Source organism: Tachypleus tridentatus, chromosome 8 (genome assembly GCF_004210375.1).
Source record: "Tachypleus tridentatus isolate NWPU-2018 chromosome 8, ASM421037v1, whole genome shotgun sequence".
Classification (NCBI taxonomy): domain Eukaryota; kingdom Metazoa; phylum Arthropoda; class Merostomata; order Xiphosura; family Limulidae; genus Tachypleus; species Tachypleus tridentatus.
The window spans coordinates 114,573,050-114,597,403 of record NC_134832.1 but is presented as its reverse complement, the minus strand read 5'-3'; the positions used below and the strand labels follow the sequence as shown (position 1 = coordinate 114,597,403).

Here is a 24,354-nt window from a genome sequence, read left to right as displayed (position 1 = left end):
ATACAATAAATATATTTACTTCTGGTGGAAGTAATTACATAACTCTGATTGGTCGTGATTCTCTTAGATGTAAGGGCCTGGCATGGCCAAGCGCGTAAGGCGTGCGACTCTGTAATCTGAGGGTCGCGGGTTCGCGCCCGCGTCGCGCTAAACATGCTCGCCCTCCCAGCCGTGGGGGCGTATAATGTGACGGTCAATCCCACTATTCGTTGGTAAAAGAGTAGCCCAAGAGTTGGCGGTGGGTGGTGATGACTAGCTGCCTTCCCTCTAGTCTTACACTGCTAAATTAGGGACGGCTAGCACAGATAGCCCTCGAGTAGCTTTGTGCGAAATTCCAGAACAAACAAACAAACAAACTTAGATGTAAATATATTACACACAAGTATACAATAAATATATTTACTTTTGGTGGAAGTAATTACATAACTCTCATTGGTCGTGATTCCATTAGATGTAAATATATTACAAATAAAGTATACAATAAATATATTTTTCAACAATAGTTCTGTATTGTACATTCTCACTAAAATTAGGATTTCTTTCTCTGTCATACATAATCTATTGTTCTTCATTTTAAACAATTAATTTTCATCTGGTGGCCTGGCATGGTTAGGTGGTTAGAGAGCTCAACCGACATTGTTAGATGGTTAGGTAGTTCAACGAACTTGGTCAGGTGGTTAAGGAGCTCAACTCGTAACTTGAGTTCTATGGTTTCAAATCCCTGTACCGTTAAACGTGCTTGTCTTTTCAGTCGTGGGGGCGCCATAATGTAACTATCAACTCCACTATTTGTTGATAAAGTGTAGCTCCAGAGTTGGCGGTGCGTGGTGATGACTAGCTGCCTTCTCTATAGTCCAGAGGTAAATTAAGGACAGCTAGCACAGATAGCCTTCGTGTAGATTTGCGGAAAATTAAAAAAAAATAATTAGGTTTTATTCAGAAGTAAGATATAAACTGCTGCCCTCTATGAACACGTACAAGTGATAAAGGATTAACTAACGTGCATTCAAATTCAAATCGTTAATACTTGACTCATTTAAATTAAAATACAATTATATCTAAAAAACACATTTTGAAATATAGTATTAATTTAAGTAAAGTATATGAAGAAACACTCCGTCAACCAAATAAATAAATTATATAGGTTTAAATACGACTTGTATACAAACAAACTTGAAATAATATTATTCATCTCTTGTAAACGTTTAAAGGATAAAACAACTTATAATACGCAGGCATAATTGTGTAACATATTATAAGTGTCGTTTCATTTGAACCTTCTGATACTTTAAACATCATGTCCGACAACTTTAAAAAATAAGTTACAAGTAATTTTTTAATGATGTCATAAAAACGTGTAGGATCAAGAGCTCTTAATACAAAGTGATAAAACCTTATAACGTGCGTGCTTTCGAATGGTGGGCCTTTCCTTCTTTAGGAGCAAACTAGGAATTTCCCCGTAGTAAGTTTTTTTTAGTTATCCATTGAAATAATAAGATTTTGCCAAACGTTTTATGAAGGATTCAATTTTTTTGAGAGAAAATAAAATTATTTGAAATTGTTAACTTTTATTTCATACAGGGTGTTCGTTACATAGTTAGCAATAATAACATAACTTCAGGAATTAGATAGTCAGCAAATGAGTTGCATCTTACAGTTCCAACTTCAGGTGCACTAAATATGATGGCGTTTGTCATATCGATATTTTACAATGACTGGAGTAACTATTTTATGTTTTTAACTAAATTAAACAGGAAAATGACCAGAATAGCAGAAACGAACGACACATCAAACATAGTTAATGGAATTTACTATCAAATTATAGCACCCCCAAGGTTAAAAGGGTGATAATATTTAGTGTGACGGGGCCTCAGATTACCAGTCGAGCGTCCTTAACCACTTGGCCATGCCGGACTAACATTTAAGTAGTAAGTTCCCCACAGCGAGGGGGTGGGGAGAGAAGATGATGTCATCAAAATTGGTACTATCCCTTTGAAGATGTTGAAATAAATCAATTGCTCTCTGGTGATTAAGCAACGACGCACTCCTGGTGGAAACTTTGGGCATCATGGCTATTTGTCATGGCAACCTTGCACTGCGCCCCTAACGACATGCTCCTGGTGGCAAAACTTTGCAACTATTATCTCGTTATTTTCTGTAACGACATAAACACGTGCGCGAATTTAGCATCTTCTGGCGACAATCATTGGAAGTGTGACTTCGTCATCTTTGATTACATCATCCCTCTCCCTATAACCCGCTGTGATGGCATCCTTTGGTTGATGAGGTGCCTACCGTACTACTCGTCTATGAGTACTGGATACTGTTGGTAAAATATTCATAACACACTACTGTTTAAAGTAAATGTAAATCCTGAAATAATATTATGAGAATAATAGAAATAAAAGAAAGCAATAAACAAACCTAGGTTAAAATGTTTTAGTATCTTGCTTTCTTTGAAATGAGAACCTAGTGACCCTAAACTTATTCAGAGTGGAACAAGTCTGCATTATAAGAATAGTTATAATTAAAAAAAAAAAAAGTGTACTAGTGTATTACTTTTACTCAAATTGAAACCTAAGAAATGTGATGAAATATCACGTTAGACTAAAAAATAGTTCTCTCTTTTCGTAATTCTCTGATGTTTAATAATATATTTCATCTTGCTGTGTAATCAAACTTAAAAACACTCTTACAACTCGCTTTCTTAGATGTTTAACACGCATACATTTCCACGCAGGTTGAGGTATGTAAGCTAAATAAGCATCTAATTCAAAGAAAAACATTCAAAATTATTCAATTATGTTAAAAACAAGTTATACGAAACACAACCACACACACACACACATATATCAGCCATTGAAACATACTTTGCCGTTCCCGTACAGAAGCGATCTTTAAATACAGCCTTAACGCCGAAAGTTAACGAAGCGACAAAAACACAATAATTCTAACATCTGTGATAAACATTCAAGTAAACTACAGATGTCCTAATTTGTATATTTTGTATTTAAAACAACAACCTAAAAAGATATATCTTATAGAAAAGAGCAAAAGCATCTTTGTTCAGAAGGTGGTTTGGTTTCTGACGTAGCACGAAATCTTTTTGACGTCAGTTTGGTAGAAATATAATTGAATTTAATTTGTATTAATAACACAATTTCACGTTTTTGTGACTTCATAGATTTTTTATAGAATTATTTAGATAATATTGTAAATCTTGTAACAATACCTTAAGCATAAAAATCAATAAGCCGTGAAAAACTCATGACCTCCGGAAATTAATTGATTTCAACTATCTTACTTACAAGTTGATTGATAATTGATTTTATAAATTTATGCTTCCACTGTGTTAAATGCTTTTATAATCCTAACACAAAGCAAGACACGAATTAAAAACACACATACAAAATAATGCTTTATTTGCAACAAAAAACATATTGAAATGTTTATCTTTTACAGCACACAATCAAATGTTTTTTCTTCTTTAAATATTCATATTTTTGAGGCTATAAAGAAATGGTTCTCTCTAGAAACAGGCAGGACTAAAAATATATGATGTTCTCACTGAACAAATACCCTTTAAACAGCATCAAGGTGTACGAACCCTGTCTCTTATCTTATAAAATTTGTTATTGTGTGCCAAATGACTTTAGGGTTAATGACGTTTTTCTTTCATTTTTTTTCTCTTTTGTTTTGTCTTTTTTATTTTGCTCTTTTTTACATCTGTTAATTTTTAACTTATTAATTTACTGCCAGAGTCAACAGATAAACCTCTAATAGACTATATCCATGATATTCACTTCGGAAACCAGGAATATGAAGCAATATTATTTGTCTTGTCCCCTAAGCTGGAACACAAATTAGAAGCCCGGTATGGCTAAGTGGTTTGGACGCTTGCCTAGTAATCTGATGATCGCGGCTTCGAATCCCCGTTACACCAACCATGTTCGCCCTTTCAGCCGTGATGACGTTATTTTTATAACCGTAGGGACGTTATAATGTGACGGTCAATTCCACTATTCGTTAGTAAAAGAGTAGCCTAAGAGTTGGCGGTGGGTGGTGATGACTATCTGCCTTGCCTCTTGTCTCACACTGCTAAATTAGGGACGGCTAGCACAGATAGCTCTCGAGTAGCTTTGTGCGAAATTCAAAAACAAGCAGTTAAACTCAAAAACGTGACATCTCATCTTTGGCTATTATTTCGAATCTTTATTGCAGTAGCAACACAACAAAAAGTAGCAGAGTGTAAACGATTCAAATATCTCATACACAATTTTTCTCTTAATTAAATACTAAAGGTTTGTTTATTTATTTATAATTAAGCACAAAGCTACACAATGGGCTATCTGTGCTCTGCCCACTATGGGTCTCGAAATCTGGTTTCTAGCGGTGTGAGTCCGCATGCCATTGGGGACAATAGTAAAAGTACAGTATATTTTATTACGCTGTTGCATATGAAATGTCGGATTGTTAAAGGATAATGTGAAACAAGTACGTCGTTTTGTTGTTTAATGTATTTGATCAAAATAAGTTTCTTAAGTCTCAATACAATTGTGCCAACGAGTTTTAAGTTTATATATGTCTTCTTTAAAGAATTGGACGTTATTTTATGCAACGAAGCCTTCAAAGGTATTTTTAATTGACCTTTGGTTTATAAACGTTATTTCCTTAAAAAGCTAAAATTAGGGTTTCGATTCCCCTCGGTGGACGCAGCAGATAGCCCGATGTGACTTTGCGATAAGGAGCACACACACTACAACTGACTATTGATACATAATATATAGTTTACAACAGCATTTTCCTCCTTTAATTGTTTCTCCTTGGTTTAAGAATGAATAACGAACCACCAAGTACTGACCATAAATTTCTTATTGTGAAGAGCTGGTTTTATTGTTTCTTCATAGTCAAATCACTAACCGGATCGTCATTGATTGTCGTAAGGAATTCATTTTTTATAACAGGTGTCAATTCTATAGACAAACGGGTCAATTTTTTGTGAGTAAGAAGTGAGGGACAATTTGCAACTCGTCTTGTTTGATTGTTTTCAGTCAATTCGTGAGGAACCTATTCAACGAGATTTTTCATCTTTCCAATTGCTTCAAGATGTCGGGAAACTGTTCAATAATGAACATCAAGTTTATCAGCGATTTCTTTCACGGTTTGATGAGTATCTGATTCAACTTAGGCCTTTAATTCTTCCTCATTAATGGCTGTATGTGGGCAACTCCGAAGCTCATTTTCAAGATTTGTGTCAACCGAGCGAAATATGCTAAATCAATGCTGTGCTCTGCGCTCTTAAGAAAAATAAACTGAGCTTAAAATGAACCAGACAACATACTATATTATTCTGTCAAATCTGAGATATTCTTATCTTTCAGCCACTAAAGTCGAGTTTCAAATCTGTACATGAAAATCCTACATTTGCAACAGCCTGATAGATTCTGCTTTTATCAACTCGAAATTAACTCGCTCGTCATAAGCTCTGGATAAGATATTAAGGAAGTTCTGGATCGGATAGAATACTCAGTGATGTTTGTAAGTTTATAAAGCTTTTCTAAATAAATCATTATTTGTAAAAAAACCGTTACTATAAGTTGTATTCTCGTTTGTATATTAAAATACATTTGTATAAAGAATGTGTTTATTAATCTTGTTGGCAAATATCATAAATTTAATAGACATCGAAATTTAATTAACTACCTAATTTAAATTACAAATTAATTCAGTCTCAAGCTATTTTAAATTGTAATTCGTTACATAATAAATCAGAAGATCGTTTGAGATAAATTATAATACGTAACACAAGAAATAAAGTTTAGATAATTTTCTAATTGCAAGGCCTATAATTGTATTCAACTTTAAATTTTATGAAGCTCTGTGTCTATGTTTTCATTGGTAATCATGAATAACGCATGTTGCTTAACCTTAACATTTTCTCATGAATACAGTTGTTCCTTCTCACGAAGTTAACATATCATCTAATGATACTTTTTTCTCCATCCTATAAGGGAATTAAACTTAAGATTGTAGTGAACAGTGATAGTCACCATGGAAACAATCGAATTTGACTTTAGGACCGGAAACGAAATGTTAATCTCTAAAGCTAGAAAGATGGAATGTGTGCTCTACTGAGAACAGACTTGATATAAAATTATAAAATACATCTAAGTAGGTGCAATTACCAGAAGAAAATGAGCAGTAATATCTATTGAATCGCTGGACACTAGACCTGGAAAGTCGCTGAGAAAGAACAATAAAAATAAAATGTCATCACTAGGTGCAAATAATTGTATTATTTTAAACAATGACAAGTCCAAGACATCACCTCTCCCAAAACACTATGTGGAAAATAAAGAATATAAAAGATCGCCTCTCCCGAAACACTTTATGTTTAAAATAAACAATATAAGACATCGCCTTTTCCAAGATACTTTATGTGTGAAATAAACAATATAAGAAATAACCTCTCCCAAAACACTTCATGTGTAAAATAAACAATATAGAATAGAAAGGTACTCTGAGATTGAATTTTGCGATCAAAACATTGTCATTAATTGATTAATTTATAAATATCAGTTTCAGATTTCCCGTTGTTTATTGGTGAACGTTTCCTATGTTCTGTTATTTTAGCTAACTCATATTTTTCCTGATCTTTAGTGTTGTTTACATTTCATAATTTAAATTTTTCATGTCCTTTGATATTTCTGGTTTTTGTTTTTTTTTCCTATACATTTGGAACCTGAAGACGTTCTTATTGTGAGAAAGTGTAGTTCTTCATGTTTCTTCTTAACCAAAACTTTATGGTTCGAACAACTCAAAGTTGTGATATTGAAATACTGTTGTTAAATTCATAGGTTTTTGAAAACAAGATATTTTGTCCTCTAGTGGTCAGCGATAGGCTTGAGGATTTATAAAAAAGAAATCGCTAAAATTCGGAATTCGACCTTTCCGGTGAACACATTGTACAGCTTTGTGCGAGAATAAAGTCAGTTAAATTAAATTTTGGCTTCTCATACATACAAGCATACATAACTAATTGCACATGAATGTACTACTCCATATTGGAAGTATTTAAACCAAAGTCAAGTACAACAGACTCAAAGTGTGCTTTGTATAAAGCTTGAAAAGGCCAAGAAACAAAGACCCGAACTACAGATGAGTAAACGTATTTCCCAACCCGTAATACGTTATTTCGGTATTGTTTAAAATTCTACTACATTAACAAGGAAATCGTTATTTCTCAAGCAAGGTCTCTATTTATCATTTTACACTAATCTCTTACATCATTAGTGAAGCTTATATCTTAAAAGCTTTCTTAGTGGAGCGTAAAGTCATTATAGATCCTAACTTGTATATCGTTTATCAACAATTCTGTTATCCAATGGCAAACTTTAGATATGTAAATCTTTGCTGATATGCATCTGTTCAAAAACAAACATTTAAACCAAAGCCACATGATTCAATACAAGTTTAGAATCATGACTTAGTTTGTCGTCTTGTCAAAAACAATCTGAATATATTCAAACTTTTTTTAACCAACGCTATACACTAAATATATAACTGCTAGGCACCTACGAAACGCATATTTAGTTTGCCTCCTTGTTTATACACGTGCTGTTTCTCGAGCTTCTGATAAATATAGTTACTACATGTTGTCATTTCTAAATAACAGACAGGCTGCGGAAGAAAAACAACAACAAAAATCGTCAGTTGCACAACACAGTGAAATATCTAAGTACTAAAAGTGTTTAGGCCTTACCAAAGTTATGACACATTTAGTGTTATAACTTTACTAAAGTTTATATTTTAGTACTTATCAATTACAATAGTACTAAATCTGTCTCGATTTAGTAACATATGACACAATATCCGTGCATTTTATTTCAATATATAGCCAGAACTTTGTTGTTGTTGTTGTTTTGAATTAAGCGCAAAGCTACACAATCGGCTATCTGTGCTCTGCCCATCACGGCTATCGAAACCCGGTTTTTAGAGTTGTAAGTCAGCAGACACACCGCTGGGATACTGGGGAGCCCAGAATTTTGTGTGTCAGATATAAATGAAAGGAGAAATGTGTTAGAAAACTACTTTTTATGAGAATGGAAAAAAAGTAACTAACATTGCGAAAGCGTTCCTACTGATATCGAAATAATATCTTAATTTTGAACTAGCACCACTTGTAGGCTCTTCTTTCATTATAGTACATATGGATTCATTCTATGATTCGCACAGCACAGGCTTTATTTCAGTTTTATTTGTCTATTCTATATATGCAACACTATTTATTCCAGACTTAGTGCGTGGAATTTTTATTTGAAAGATATTGGTGTTAGTATTTTTTTATACTATAGGCTGGTCTTCAGCCAAATAAGCAACCGTATGTAACCAAAGAAAGCCTATTATACCTAAATAACCAGAAGATAATCGTAATAACTGCAAATTAATTTTAAAAAATATTAAAAATAATAACAAAAAATATGAGTAGGAAAATTCAGGTGGACAATAACGAGGCTTAAAACAGTACAAAAATGGATGAAAAAAAGAAGTTACCCATTATTAAACAGACGAAACATACAACTAAGACAAATAAATAAGCAACTATTGCTTCAAAAACAATTTGGATTGGTTTTGGAAAACTGTTTCTAATAAAATGTATAATTTCCTTTCCTAATATTCTAAAAAGTGCATAATAAAAATTAACGTTTAAAGACAATAACTTTTTATTTTTTATACAATTATTCATATGTTTTAAACAACAAACATTGTTATTTCCTTTATCAATAACGTAGTGTTTGTGATTATTCATTCTAGGTAAAAATTTTAATTCGATCCATTACAGTAGTCAAAACATGAAATTATCCTATTGTAATTAAAACTTCTTTAAATATTAGAAGTCACAAATAAACTGCAATACGTAATATCATTGATAATTTGGATGTAATTAAAACTACAAATAGCTGACATATCTAAACATGTATAATACGTATAATAATTCCATTATTGTTCAAACTAGCATTGTTCAGAAAATTTGTTAAATTTCTCTGTGCTCCTAAATTTGGTTATATTTTATAATTATCTAAACAATATATAATTCGTTTATTGTTTTAGTTTAATATAAGGTAATCAGCTGTATTCTTCGTGTTTTTTAAGAAAGGAGATGTGAGGCAAAACGAATACACCAAAAGAAGCGAAGTAATACGTTCCCAATAAGAAACAAATCTAATTCTAATTTCCTGTGTTACTGATTATACCAACAAACATAATTTTTTTAAAGACAACCGTAATGAAATTGAAGGAAAAGCGAAGTACAAGTGGAGCATGGTCACAACAAAGTGGTGTAACAGTGAACGACAACAAAATCGTATCAAAAGTAAATCTATAGCATCATAGCCCATTTCTGGATCTGGTTACAGACCTTCTAACAAACGCTTTAACATAGCTAAGCTCCTTCATGGTATGTAATTCTCTACGAGATGACTAGTACAAAAATGTGTACATGAAAATTTACTTCATGCTTACGTTGTTTTAACATTAACATTATGTATTATCAAATTTCCGACCTGTTTGTATAAACCACCATGCCTCTATTTCTATAAACTGCCTATAATGCCCAAATATGTCTCGTTTGATATATAGCATTACGAAAAAGAAACAAAACAAGAAAATCAACTTAAATATAAGTTTTTTCTATAACAAATCACATAAACTATAGCTTCTTTTACGACGTTACTCACCTACTGGCTTCAATATTAATACTAATTGGACAGCATCTAGTCTACGGATTTACAACGCTAAAATAAAAAATTCGATTCCCTTCCTTAGACACAGCAGAAAGTTTGATGTGGTTTTGCTATAAGAAAAACAAACATACTAATTTCAATGCTTATGTTCGAAAGAGCACATAAAGAGTAATCATATTTCATAGTAAATCCTATTAAAAACTGAATTAAAACAGTATCAAATAATTTCTATCATTAAGTTTGGAAAATAGTTAAAAACAAATGATTTTTCTCAACTATTATTTGCTGTTATTAGCAATGATTTTGGTTAACAAGTGTTAATACAAGTAAGCCGAACTTATTCCTGCTGTTGTGTAGTTAATAATTGTTATTCTTGACAACAGTGACAGTCCCTAACTTTGAAATCCTTTATTTTTATTACATACAGAGTTCTAGAAGTATACTAAAATTATCTGATTTTGAAATATTTTATTTTATATAAGTACAGAACTTTGGAAGTCTAAATGACAGTATTTTACTTGGAAGTCCTTTATTCTAGTTAATTATAGAATTCTATAGGTCTAAATGACAGTCTTTTTTTGGAAACCCTTTATTCTAGTTAATTATAGAATTCTATAGGTCTGAATGACAGTCTTTTACTTGGAAACCCTTTATTCTAGTTAATCATAGAATTCTATAGGTCTAAATGACAGTCTATTACTTGGAAACCCTTTATTCTAGTTAATCATAGAATTCTATAGGTCTAAATGACAGTCTTTTTTGGAAACCCTTTATTCTAGTTAATTATAGAATTTTATAGGTCTAAATGACAGTCTTTTACTTGGAAACCCTTTATTCTAGTTAATCATAGAATTTTATAGGTCTAAATGACAGTCTTTTTTTGGAAACCCTTTATTCTAGTTAATTATAGAATTCTATAGGTCTGAATGACAGTCTTTTACTTGGAAACCCTTTATTCTAGTTAATCATAGAATTCTATAGGTCTAAATGACAGTCTTCTAATTTTGAAGTATTTTATTATAGCTGATTACAGAACTCTGGAAGTCCTGTATCGACAGTTGTTAAAGTCAATAAACAAAAACATCTTAGTTCTACTTTTATAGACGCATGAATTTCACGTATAGGAATTGTACCGTCATTGAATCCTCAAATAACTTTGAACTTCAGTTAGTCTCGACAGGAAGCAAATGCCTATTTACTCAAATATATTTGAAAAACTAAAAGAAGGAAAATATTTCAAAGTCGTAAACATGGCGGGTAAGTCGTTTCATCTGTAATTACTCGTTCAGTACTTTGGCATCAATGAACGCATGCGCACACAGGCGCCCTTATTTTTATTTATCTGTCCAATCAAGAGCTGAATTTCTGGCTCAATAAATCTTCTACATAGCTGAGTCCTCTTTCTCCCCTTGTAAAATAATCTTTTTGCAATAGCTCTCAGTGCATATTGAATGGAAAACTAGTTCCAATATACGAACTAAACAACATTCACTTATGCTCTTCTAAACTGTGATCTTAACCCACACTTAACTCTCTTGTGCAAAATAATATGCACACATCAATATAAACATCATGATAAATCAACTTGCATAAGAAAATGAAATGGACCCATAAACATATGTATAAACAATTCCTCATACAAGTGAGTAGTCTGTTTATATCTCTTGTTTTTGTATATTCATGATTAACAAAACTCAGTATCTTAATATATTAACTAAAACTTAACATGCTTTGTGCAGTGAAAAATATTTTCACATTTCCATTATCTTAAGATGCCATGTACTCACAAAGATTCATATAAATATTAAGACAATATTACAATTAAAAGTCTTAAGATAGCGTTAGGAAATTAAGAGTGAGGAATATCGGTTGAAGTTTAGAAATTGGCCTGCTTTTGGTCACTTCCTAAGAAATTAAGGGGTTAAAATATTCTAAGTTGTTAGAAATTTATTAAAGGGGACGGCGTTATGAAGACAATAGAAACACCTATGATTATGAGAAACTGTAATTTGTTATAATTAAATCAGATAAAAAAGGAAAGAGACTTCTTCCACGTAATGTATCAGAAGTGGATATAAAGACGAAACAAAAGACGAAAGAAAAAAGGAAGATGCAAGAGATACAGAACAAACCGAGAAAGATTGTTGTCGTTAATACTATGAACCAAAACAGCTATTCAGATGTCTGCTGAAGGATACTCGCTCGTAAAGTTATATAAATACTGTTACGTATTATAATTTATATCAGATGAACCTCCAATTTATTGTATTAGGTATTACGATTTAAAATAGTCAGAAACCGAGTTAAATTGTAATTTATATTTAGAAGTTAATTAAATGTCGATATGTTTAAAATGTATCATGTGTGCCTACAAGATTGATGCTCAAGAGTCCTTTCTTAATACAAATATATTTTTATGCACAAACAATAACACAATTTATAATAACGGTTATTGCAGATAGTTGTTACAAATAATGATTTATATACAAAAGTTTTACAAACTTACAAACAGTATTAAATCTTTTACCTGATCTGGAATCTCCTTGACATCCTATCAATGGTTCACAATGAGCAAATTATTTTCGAGTTGATATAGGCACAATTCACTTAACAAGGAGCTAACTAGCTCTTCGCTGGTCATACGCAAAATCTTCGTAGTGAAAATTATATAATGTCTTCGTAAAAATACCCATATTCCCGAACAAATATCTGTAGTTTCCCGATTAATAAGCGTTAATCACTGTTATAACGTTTGAGGTTTATAGTATACCAACTACACCAAACCAACAATATATACTGTCTCTTTGCGCGTCGGTTTATAAACATTAGGCGAGAGAGTTTCTAGAAATTTCAGTTGGCCCGACAATACTGACTATACGCTAGTACTTTAGTAAAACGTATTGTTGATTATTACACTCGCGAACCTTCTGCAAATTTAGTGAATAAGAGGGAATTTTGCAGTAGACATTTAACAGTGCAAATTACTTGAATTTCTAAATATATATTTAACAGAAACAAACATCGATATTAAAATATATATAATTAATTGTAAATCCGTCACAATATGAAACGCTATCCATAAGAATAATCATGAAATTTGACTGTATTGAATACATAAAGACAGTATCAAATAGTTTTGTAAACTGACACTGCTTATATTAAAGTTAAACATAATACTGTTGAAATATTGGATTACCCATTTGCTAATATAATTTTTAGTGAATAACGTAATAGGTAGAGTCCAATGTCAACAAAATAGAAATATAAAAACAATTATGAAGCATAGTTTATTGCAATGCATTAAGCCTACATGTTTTTATGTGTTTGCTTTATACAAAAACAGCTGTTGAAGACTTTATGTTCAAACGAAGTTCTGCAGTAGTATCTATTTCACTCTTTTTATATTTTGTTAATGATATCGTGAGATCTTTCAAATTCAAGAACAAAAACAACAATATGAAAGTCTTTTTCATCGTGTTTGTCACTATTTATCTGATTCGTTTAAAAATAATATTTTATGTTACGTTAATTTAATTTAAAATAACTTCACGGATGAGCTAATAAAATTTTTAAATTGATGTTATAAAATAGTGCTGTTATTTGAAAATTAGCTGTACAATAATAAGTTTAAAAACATTCAACAGTATTTGGAAATGATAGTACACAATACCAATTACACGAGTTATTGTGCAGGAATTCGTGATAATATGAATATTTTAAATGTCTAGTTTTATCAAATGGAACATAAGTACACTCGATGTCACCTATTGATTATTTTACCTACGACAAAAACAGAATTGTTCACCTTTTAAAGACGTATAAAATAGTTAATGACAATATTAAAAATCTAATATCTAGCCATGTAAACTACATCGTGAACCATTTTCTTGGCTATCACCTCTTTAACCTCACGAGAATGATGGATGCACTTAGAAAAACATGCCCTTCTATCAGTTTCTAATTTTATGTCTTCTCTCGAGAGTTGTGTTTGACACATTGCTACAAACTATTGGTAGTTATGTTTAAACTTCAAGTGCTATCGAAACACACAGCGTCAAGTTACGAGCCAAATCACTTAATCTATTTTCTTGTTACTTCATGGCTTCCAGAAAATATGATTCATTCTGTGTATATTCTCGGAATGGAGTTTTGGTGATAAAAACTCTGTTGAAGATTCAAATATGGAAGGTTGAGCTTCATTTGATGAATTATGAAGGCTTAACTGACACTTTTACCTTAAAATGACCGATGATGATAATTTTTTTAAAATAAAGTCAAAGTGAGGCCCATATGACTGGGCGGAATAACTGGTGGCTGAAAGCAATAAAAATCGGGTTTTAATTGGAACACTACAACATAGCCCTTAGCGCATAATAACAAAATAAACTAAGCATTTGGTTGTGTGTTAATGGTGTTATTCATCTGTTTGGTTTTACCCTCTGTAGTCTGGGGCCTTGTGCATTGTTCTAATTTTTTAACAAATATTGTAACTGTTTAAAACACATTTATGGTTGGAATAAATATGATATAGAAATAATTAAACTTATTGCAACAACTGAAAGCTTATATGACAGTGTCTAAAGACAAGATATAACTTACATACAGTGCTGCATGGCAACTAAAAGCTTAATTATACATTCCACACAAAGTTGTACATGAAATATAAGTATCCTATCAATACATAAATAAACATCCACTACTAAACTAACGCCGTTTTCTTAATACCAGACGTAAAACATAAGTATTTAGTTGATCTGCCTTTGCAAAATTTAAGGCAGAAAAAAACACCTTCACATCACATTGACAAGATTTAAGATCTCAACCGTTTACATGCTGTCACTTCTAGCGGAGAATGTAGATAAGAGTGTGCCTAGAATTTGGTTGTATAAGATACTTTCTCATGGAACCATAAAATATGGTCCACTCATGTTGTATGTATACATACATACATAAATTTAACGCTGACTTTATAAAAGTCTTCCACGAGCGAGACGAAGGGGATATCGATATCCATGAACAATTCCGTTTGGGAAGAGTTCCTTCCTTTAAAAACCAAACCCCTGTTTTCGGTTGTTTTTTTTCTACCAAGTTTGTATCCGATGGCCGCTTTAGACGCAGGAAATGTGTTAATGACTGATTTTTCACCCAACATTTGCGACTCCGGCTAAATGAGCTGGAGCCCCCATCTTCCATTTATAAAGTAACTTCTTTCAGAACAGCTGGTGAATATTGTAAAGTAGTAATTACTGTTAACAATAAGTTGTCACAACTGTGAGTAGAAAGCAAACTACAAAACGTCAATGATCAAACTTCACTGAACCATCGAATGGATAATTTCATTGCTAATCATTAGCGTTGACAGGAATAAGTAAAACAATAACACAGGCCTGTGGTAGTTTAATTGCCTTGAAATGTTTATATGCTCTTCGATAATTCCTATACGCTGAATCCGAAAACAATATTCATTCTTCTCCATCAAATATAGATTTCTCATGAAACGTCATATGCACTTTCACATAAGTGAATCATTTTCATTGAAAACAGGTCACATTTTGTTATGTTTAAAATGTTGACAACCACTGGTTATAGATTTTTATAAACTAGTCGTGACGTGAGAGTCTAGAACCCAAATATCACGTAATAATAAAAAATGTCCTTTGCGGTAAAGGAAATGATAATTTGATCTACGCTTGTTTAATGTTTGGAATAAACAGCCTCTTTAATAAACAACCATAATCTCTGTTTGGAAAGCTGTAAAGAGCTAATTAATGTAAGGAAAAAATATTCATTTGGAGACAGAAAGCTTAACCGCCATTGGAACAGCGGTATATCTACAGATTTTAAACGCTAAAATGAAGGTTCGGTTTCTCGTGATGGTTATATATAAAGGTCCGGCATGGTTAGGTTTAGGATGTTCTACCTGCATCTACTCGTCATACGAAATATGCCCGGCCTTAAATCCCACTGTTCGTTGATAAAAAGAGTTGTTTGTGGGTGGTGACGACTAGCTGACTTTCCTTTAGTCTTACACTGCTAAAGAAGAGACGGCTAGCACAGATAGCCCTCGTGTTGTTTTGCACGAAATTCAAAACAAACCAAACAAGAATTTTAGAGCTCAAAATAAACTACTACTTTTATTGCTGGTCTAAGTTTTCAACAAGTTTAATGCTAGAAAACAGAAGAGAACAGAAGAATAGTTTAAGTTATCGAATATTAGAGATCAAAATGGTTTGTTCTATGGCTTTGAAGCCTGCACCAATACGATCATCCAATAATACAAAGATTACAAGCGCTTTCTCTTAGTCGTACAGTAGAAGCCTTGTATGTGTAGTATGTTTCACATCCACTGATTTTAATGTTCTCTTTGTCTCAGTTTTCCCATATGCTGTTTTCTATTTTTTTAAATTCCCCTTTATTTATTGAATTATCTATCCCATTATTATTTATTATCTTGTTCATTCTTTCTAATTCTGGCTCATTTTTTCAGGCCTTTTATTGTTGCGAAATACTTACTTTTCTTATAACTTAGCTTTGAAGAACGTTTGTTTGCTCTATCTGATATGGACTTAAACCAATATTTTATAACCTTTGACACGAAATAATTTATATCATTATATTACACATCAAGTCAAGAACTTGATGCAACTCAGTCTTTTTTCTTATTAAATCCTACTCTGATGGAGAAATGTATCTATGTTTCCTGACATTGTATTTCAAATCAGAGTTAAGACCTCTCATCCACTCTTGAAGCTCATAAGAGGAATAATTAATTAATTGTATCTTCACTTATTACACCTGGCCATTGAAGAAGTATTATTAACATTTTTAAGCTTATAATGTAAGGCACAATGGATTAACAATAAAAGCAAATAATATCGTTGTAAGGCTTCCACCTCTCTTTTGACATATATCAAATAATAATAGAGTTTTATTATATCATTGTAAGACGTAATATATATCAAGGGATAATTGATATTTTTATAATATCACTGTAAAACTTTCAGTCCTTTTCGTGGGATGTATCAAGGGATAATTGACATATTTATTAATATACTGACATGGTACAAAACTGGAATCTTATACGGGGACTTATAAGCCTATATTTAAAACAATTGTTATCTGTGGCAGAAAAATATTCTGAGATGTGTTAATATTTCATCTTGCCACCAGTCTTTCAAACTACTTCACATTTTGTAAACCGGTGTTACATCAATATATCATCACAACTAAACTTATAGAATGTGAAATTACAGTATGCACATATAAAACACGTAACAAAGCATGACGCTTTTTTTAATTACGTTCTTTAACAGTTCGTTAGATGACGTTACCTTTAGACATTAATTAATCAAAAAAGTTGAAACTTCCAAAAGCATTCAGACAAGAATATTATTTACTTTCAACTAACATTCTTGTTTGTGAAAAGTCTCTTAGTTGTTTCTCATGTAATTTTTATGTTAAATTCAAAATTTCTACAAGCATTTTGAAATTATGAATATGTAATGTGCTTATACGAATTATATTTGGCTACCAATTAGTGCGTCGTTTGTACCGTCCTAGAGGCCCCCCGCTAGTACAGCGGTACGTATCCGGATTTACAACGCTAAAATCAGGAGTTCGATTCCCCTCGGTGGGCTGAGCAGATAGCCCTTTGTGGCTTTGCTATACGAAAAACACACACACCCGTAATAGGGGTTGGAATACCAACTTCAAGCGTTAAGTTTATTTAACTTACTTACCCCCAAATTTTAGTATGTTATTTTTATTTTTATGTATTTTTCATTCACTTTTTTTTTACTTTTTATTTACTTTGGAGAGCAATCAATCATCTTCCCTCAACTGTCTGCAGACATTGAAGGGCGATATAGATGTAGGACGTTGTTGGATTGATCACGCATATCTCGCTCTCCTAATTTCTATTTCCATATTTATTATTTTAATTTCAATTTCTAATGCTATTTCTTTATTTTATTTCTTCACGTGAGACTGGTGAATGGAGATTAATACTAATAGATGATGTATCCCCACCGCAATGTGGGTCCTATTTTTCAGTCACCTCTAAAACCTAGGGTATATTTTATATCTCACATTATAGCTTTTACCCTAGGATTCTCTCAGTTAGTGCAACATGTTTTTATTTTTGTTTCGTCTTGTTTAGGGTTATAACAAAATAATATAATTAATCAGTATTAATATTATCTTTAAATATATATATATCTTAGTGGTTTGTAGATTGATTTATATTACAAAATATAACAGTCTATTTCTACGATTTAATTATAACGAACTATTAAAAACATAATGGTAATAACTTTCTTGATCAAGATAATGTATCTTAAGGTGAACTTTTATATTACCTAGAGGATATAACGTCCCCTGGTCGGACAGCGGTAAGTCTTCGGATTTACAATGCTAAAATTAGGGGTTCGATTTCCTTCGGTGGACAGGGCAGATAACCTGGTGTGGTTTTGTTATAAGAAACATATACACACAGAAGATATAACAGAGATTTATAAGTCCACATCAGAGTCATTCTTAAAATCTGAGGCAACAAATAAATAATATCATTAGTAGATAAATCATCACACCCCGAATAAGGATTGTCCATTCTATCAGCTTTTCAACGAGTCTGTTCAACATTTCTCTTCACTTTCTTCCTGGGAAGACTGTCTTAGTTGAAATATTATCGGTTCATATTCTACTTGTTAATCTTGTTGAACAACTTCGTTTTTGTGTGCACAAGTGGTTTGGTTATCTTAATAAGATTGCTGAAAATTGTCAGCAAGTGAAACATACAAGTCTTGATGCATCACTCACATGTTTTCATGCTTTGTGTTCTTGAGATTGGTAGTCCATGTTTAGTGATAACTAATATGAACTTCTAATTAAAGCAAGCTATCCATACAGAGAATATATTAAATCACCTTTATAATGAATACAGGTAATTAAATATTGTAATCCTCCGTTGTTATTTAAAGATTAGAAAACATTGTTTCATCAATTGTGCACCCTCGCTACTGGCGATAATTTCGGCCATAATCCCAATCAAAGCTCATGAGGTAGCCAAGAAAATTTAGATTATCCCAAATACATAGTAATGCGCAAAATCTAGACAGTATAAATGGGTATACTAAACTTTTATTCAGTATTATAGGAAAGTAATACGAAAGAAATAATAGAGGAAACCTTAGATATGGAAAACATAAACTAGTAGTTGATTCATGGATTATCGTATATTTAATAATCCTTAAATAACTCGACAACAGAATAGGTTAGGAGATTTGCTAATTTTGAAATGTTCTTCGACACTTCTGGAATCTGCCACTGGTTAGTACTTGGCTTAAGTCTGTGGTTCTAATACATTCGTATTCTAATTTACAAAATCGTCTATTTGTTTCTTTTCTTGTAGCATAACAATTTACAAAAATGTTATTTTGCATCTCCTGATATTGAAAACCTTTTGACCTCAAATAATACGCACACTTTGCCATCTTCAGCATCTATCGAACGGCTTTATTTCACTTACATTAAACAAAAAGGTGATTTCACAGATTGCTGCTGAAAGCTCTGTCAAACTTATGACATATCGAGTTTGTCAAAACTTTAGTTTCTTGTTAATTTTCAATAATCATTCTTCACTTGGTTTAACTGTAGAACAGAAGGCTACATATCAGAAAAGTACGATATCTTTATTAGCTACTGATAAAAGTTTGAGGTAGATATAATTTGAAGCATGAGGTTTTATTCGAGTGTCATCATTATTGTGATTATAAGGTATCAGTTGTTCCACTCCATAAGCCACTAGCAGCCAATGTTATCACTAACTTACACTTTCCTTCTGTCACTGCTAGTTTCTATTTATTGCATAATAAAGCATGTTAGATATTGCTTTTGGACATTATCCTGTCTGGGATTGTTTGTTTTTGAATTTCACGCAAAGCTACACGAGGGCTATCTGCGCTAGCCGTCCCTAATTTTTCAGTATAAGACTAGAGGGAAGGCAGCTAGTCACCACCACCCACCGCCAACTCTTGGACCACTCTTTTACCAATGAATAGTGGGAATGACCATCACATTATAATGCTCCTATGGCTCAAAGGGCGAACATGTTTGGTGCGACGGGGATTCGAACCCGCGACTCTCGAATTACGAGTCGAACACCTTAACCCACCTGGCCATGCCGGGCCTGTCTGGGATTGTAATGTACACAGTTTTCGTTCGATTTATTTTCCTTTTCTGTCAGCTTTATAATTCGTTTTTTTCTTTTCATAACTGTTCGCAATAATGACCTAGCTGCTTTATAAATTACCCACTTATCTTATGAACAGTATAAAGTTTTGAAACAGCTATATGCCAAATGATAGATTTATTTCTGCAAAACTTTTCTTCTCTATCAGTGAGACATAATAATGTGTGTTAAATATACGTGATCATTTTTTACAATTAGATGCGAAACGTTGTGAAGATATAAATCTATCACCCATAAACAGCTGTTTCAAAACTTCATATTGTCCTCATTAGGCGTTTAACATAAGGTAATGTACGTAAACTAAAATAAGTAAGTAAGGTTTCGTGACTTTCTTCTAATTGTCAGGATTAGGTACAAAGTTCAAAGCAGCCATTCAATTAGTCATCTACTTAGTTTGTAGTAGAGAATCTCAACAGCAGTATCAGCCTCATCCGTCAGATCGTTACTGTAATCTTTGTCTAAGGTTTCTATCTGGGGTCACCAGACAGGAGTATCGGTGTAAAGAATCACCACTGTGTTTCTTCTGTATTAATTTAGTCTTCCAGAAGACATCTTTGAACTTATTTGTTATTTAACCTTTTACATTCTATATTTAATTCTTTGATTCCAAAATGATGTTAAAAACCTGCACGATAATTTCCAGAATTCTTCAATATAGCATTTATAAATCCTTTGCAGAGTGCCTAACTAAAACAAAAGACACTACAAACCGTTTTGATGAAAAACATTGCGCTGCTATTTTTTTCAATCTATCATTTATGTTACTATATGTAAATAAGAATGTATACGACATCCACAATGAATCCATATGAAGTAAATATATATATTTTTTGGATAACAGATATTACAATAGCAACTCACATGTACATGCACTGCTTTACAACAGTATTCATCCTCTGCAAAGTTGCACACTTTTTCCTATCTGAATTTGCAAAGATATTTTATTCAGAATCAACACAACCTACTCCAAATTGAGAAAGATAATAAACGATGAGGTTATGTTAATAAGTTAGGTTTTCAAAGATAATTAGAATATTCTCAATTGCATAAGTATTCAACCTCTTTGCTACGGTAACCATAGATCAGTTCAAGTGTAAAAGATTAATTTAAAAGGTCACAAAATTAACGTAATTGTCTCTGTCTGGGTGTAATCAAAGTGGTTTAACTTGACTTCAGAGTAAATATATCCGTTCAACTGGGATAGAGAAAATATGCTTTGAGATAGGTAACTTACAATATAGTAAAGATCAGACAAACTGGGATAGGGAGAGAGGTAACTTACAATATAGTAAAGATCAGACAAACTGAGATAGGGAGAGAGGTAACTTACAATATAGTAAAGATCAGACAAACTGGGATAGGGAGAGAGGTAACTTACAATATAGTAAAGATCAGACAAACTGAGATAGGGAGAGAGGTAACTTACAATATAGTAAAGATCAGACAAACTGGGATAGGGAGATAGGTAACTTACAATATAGTAAAGATCAAACAAACTGGGATAGGGAGAGAGGTAACTTACAATATAGTAAAGATCAGACAAACTGGGATAGGGAAAAGTAGATTTTAAGAGAGGTCAATTATTTCTGGGTACAAAAATTCTGTGTTGGACTTCGGGAATTATATGGATTATAGACCGATAAGTGTTGGGGGCTGAATACTTATTTAATCAGCAAATTTCAACTGATATGTTTTTTTTGCAGGTTTTGCTGACATTTGACCTCCTTCACACGTAACTGTTATGTTTTATCATTACAGTTTTGAATAGAAACAAGTTCATTAAAAGAAATTGTTTACATTATTTGTTTCTCATCAAAATATGACATTGTTGGTAGGTAGTGAATACTTTTTTTTTTTTTTGCAAGGCACCGTGCAGAGTAAGATATACTTTATCAATATGTGGCTTTGAAATGTAGTAAGCCATCTAATCAACATAATTAGTACATGATTGATAAACTAACAACATACTCAACCGATTGTGAAAGATTGGTTGAAGTAACTAAGTACATACTGGTACATACTCACATGGATATGAAAAGATATTTGAGGTAAAGAGTAATGTCCTGAGTTAGAGGGTGTTTCAAAATAGACGCTGACAATCCTTACACACATCGGTAAACAACGTCATCTCATTATTACGGGTATATCTTCTTCATAGTTGGTGACTTTTTATGGATTAGAGGTTTGGTGATGTTTGGCATTTTAAGTATTCGATCAAAACGGTTGCTCAAAGTGGTCATTTTTTATCTTTAGAAGCTATTACTACACGCATTTGAAACTTTAATATCTGAATTTTTATTGTCTTGCTTGAAAGATGCGATACTGGAAGAAAGGACAATGTCACAACCATGAGAGTTTGAGTTTAGAAAGAAGGCATTTCTTTATTGATCACTTGTCTGAGTCGCACTAGAGGTGAGATATGGCTGTTGATGAAGGAAGAACACCCTTGATATGTGTCTGCATTTCTTTGGTTTTATTAAAGAATAACCCTTAAAATTTCATATTTCTTTGGTGTCGGAATTCCGAATGACAGCAAGTTTTATATGTTTTAGTTCATCACAGTGGAAACTATTGGTACGTTTCTGATTAATAACAACTCCCTCGTTGAAGTCTCATAACGTTTCACTTTTCTGGAAGAAACCATGCTATCAATAAGATTTGTTTCTAAATCATTTGTTACTATTGTACTCGAAGCCATAATACTGTCAGCCGGTGTTGTCCATGAAGCACCGTATCACCGAGCCGATATTGGTAATCCAGCTGTTACTCTAGTATCAGTAGATTTTCTATCCAATATTTCATTTGATTTTATATCTCGGGAGTATGGAGATTTCAAATCACCTTTAACAACACCTACCATGTTTTCTGCAGACCTTTACTCTGGCCTTTTCCAAAAGGCTAAAATTCGCTTAGATGTTGTTTCCAAATTAGTTGTTATTATAGTTACCCAAGCTACCATACAGTCGGTGGGTTTCGTAACTGGTTATTTCTATAATGATACATTTTGCTGGGAAGTTTTTTATGTTTTTTTTCTGGATCAGATATTTGTTTCTCTTCATTTAGTTCACTCGAGTCAGACATATTAGCGAATTGAATGGGGTTTACGATCAGAAATATTACAGTTTGTAGACACTTACAGAAACATAACAGCGTAAATATTGAACCACGTATGTTAGAATATTTTTCTATAAACCTCACTAAATAAACACATTACCTTTTGTGACTATCAGGGGAGCTTATTTTAATAAAACTTCATTTAGGTCATTAACTGCAAACTCGAATTTAAGACCTGATTGTATAAGCGTATGTAATCTCTAAAAACATTTATCTTAAGTCAAATCAATAGAACTGTTAGTATAATAATAAGATAACAGCTTTAAGTGAATGGGGTTTATGTCATTTGTTTGCTTGGCTATGTTGGTATACAAGAGTTTAGTGCAGGAAGTAAAGCGAACAGTCAAGTAAACCCCAGTGGAAGAAGTATCCTTCCTATGAAAACGGGTATTCTCAACTGTTAGTATTTAGGGATGATGATCCAACACTTTTTCTTGACATATTGGTTCAACTAGTAGATATGAAAATCCTTGTCAGTTCGTATCAGTTTAATCACAAGTGACTTACATTATACTATTTGTTTTATTGATTCTTGAATACTGAAATGTAATACATGCTTTTTACTAACATAATATTTTTTGAGCAATATCTATTTCAAGCTCACCTTTGATTCTGTTTCATGGATACTGACTTCGAGCTTCAGGCTTTTCTCCTCACCTGTATATATGTATATGATCTGCCACAACAAGGCTAAAACTTATTAAACAATTTTAACCAACGCACAATTAAACTGACGTAGGTGTTCAGCTTCTTAGCGTGTCTTTTCTTCGAAGAAGACTGTTTATTTTACGTTCACCACTAGTTCACTTTTTCTGCCTTCTTCCTAGACGAAGTGAAGTGGAGAAGGTGTCACTTAAAGTACGTTATCAGTGAGTTTACTTTCTAGTTCACACGCGCGCGCAAATCATCACACACTATTTAAAAGTGGTTGGCACATATATATATATATATATATATATACATATATAATTCAACATGTGCATGCGCCAGATATTCCAACCAAATACTGGTTACCGTTGTATATATTTAACATTGGTGTACGAATAAATTGCTAACACATCAGAAAAAAAGGAGAAAATATGTTCATGATTCAGAGGTTTCGCTCCCAATTTACAAGTTCCTATAATTGAAAGAAACAGTTTTTCACATACAACATGTACTGACGAAACTGTCGCATTTATAACCGCTTTTATTTTCCTTGAATACTCACTCATTCACGAAAAGTTTTACTTACTTATCCCTAATTTA

The 24,354-nt window shown here is 32.4% G+C and overlaps 2 long non-coding RNA genes across 2 annotated transcripts; one reads left to right on the top strand and one right to left on the bottom strand.

The window, feature by feature from the left end:
- Positions 1-554: 554 nt before the first annotated feature.
- LOC143224261 (uncharacterized) lies at positions 555-23,913 on the bottom strand. The gene is made up of 3 exons (XR_013013295.1): positions 23,711-23,913; positions 9,738-9,853; positions 555-889 (listed from the first exon to the last, which is right to left on the bottom strand). It is a non-coding gene; the product is annotated as an uncharacterized LOC143224261 (long non-coding RNA).
- Positions 11,173-12,045, top strand: LOC143224260 (uncharacterized). The gene is made up of 2 exons (XR_013013294.1): positions 11,173-11,385; positions 11,771-12,045. It is a non-coding gene; the product is annotated as an uncharacterized LOC143224260 (long non-coding RNA).
- Positions 23,914-24,354: the final 441 nt, after the last annotated feature.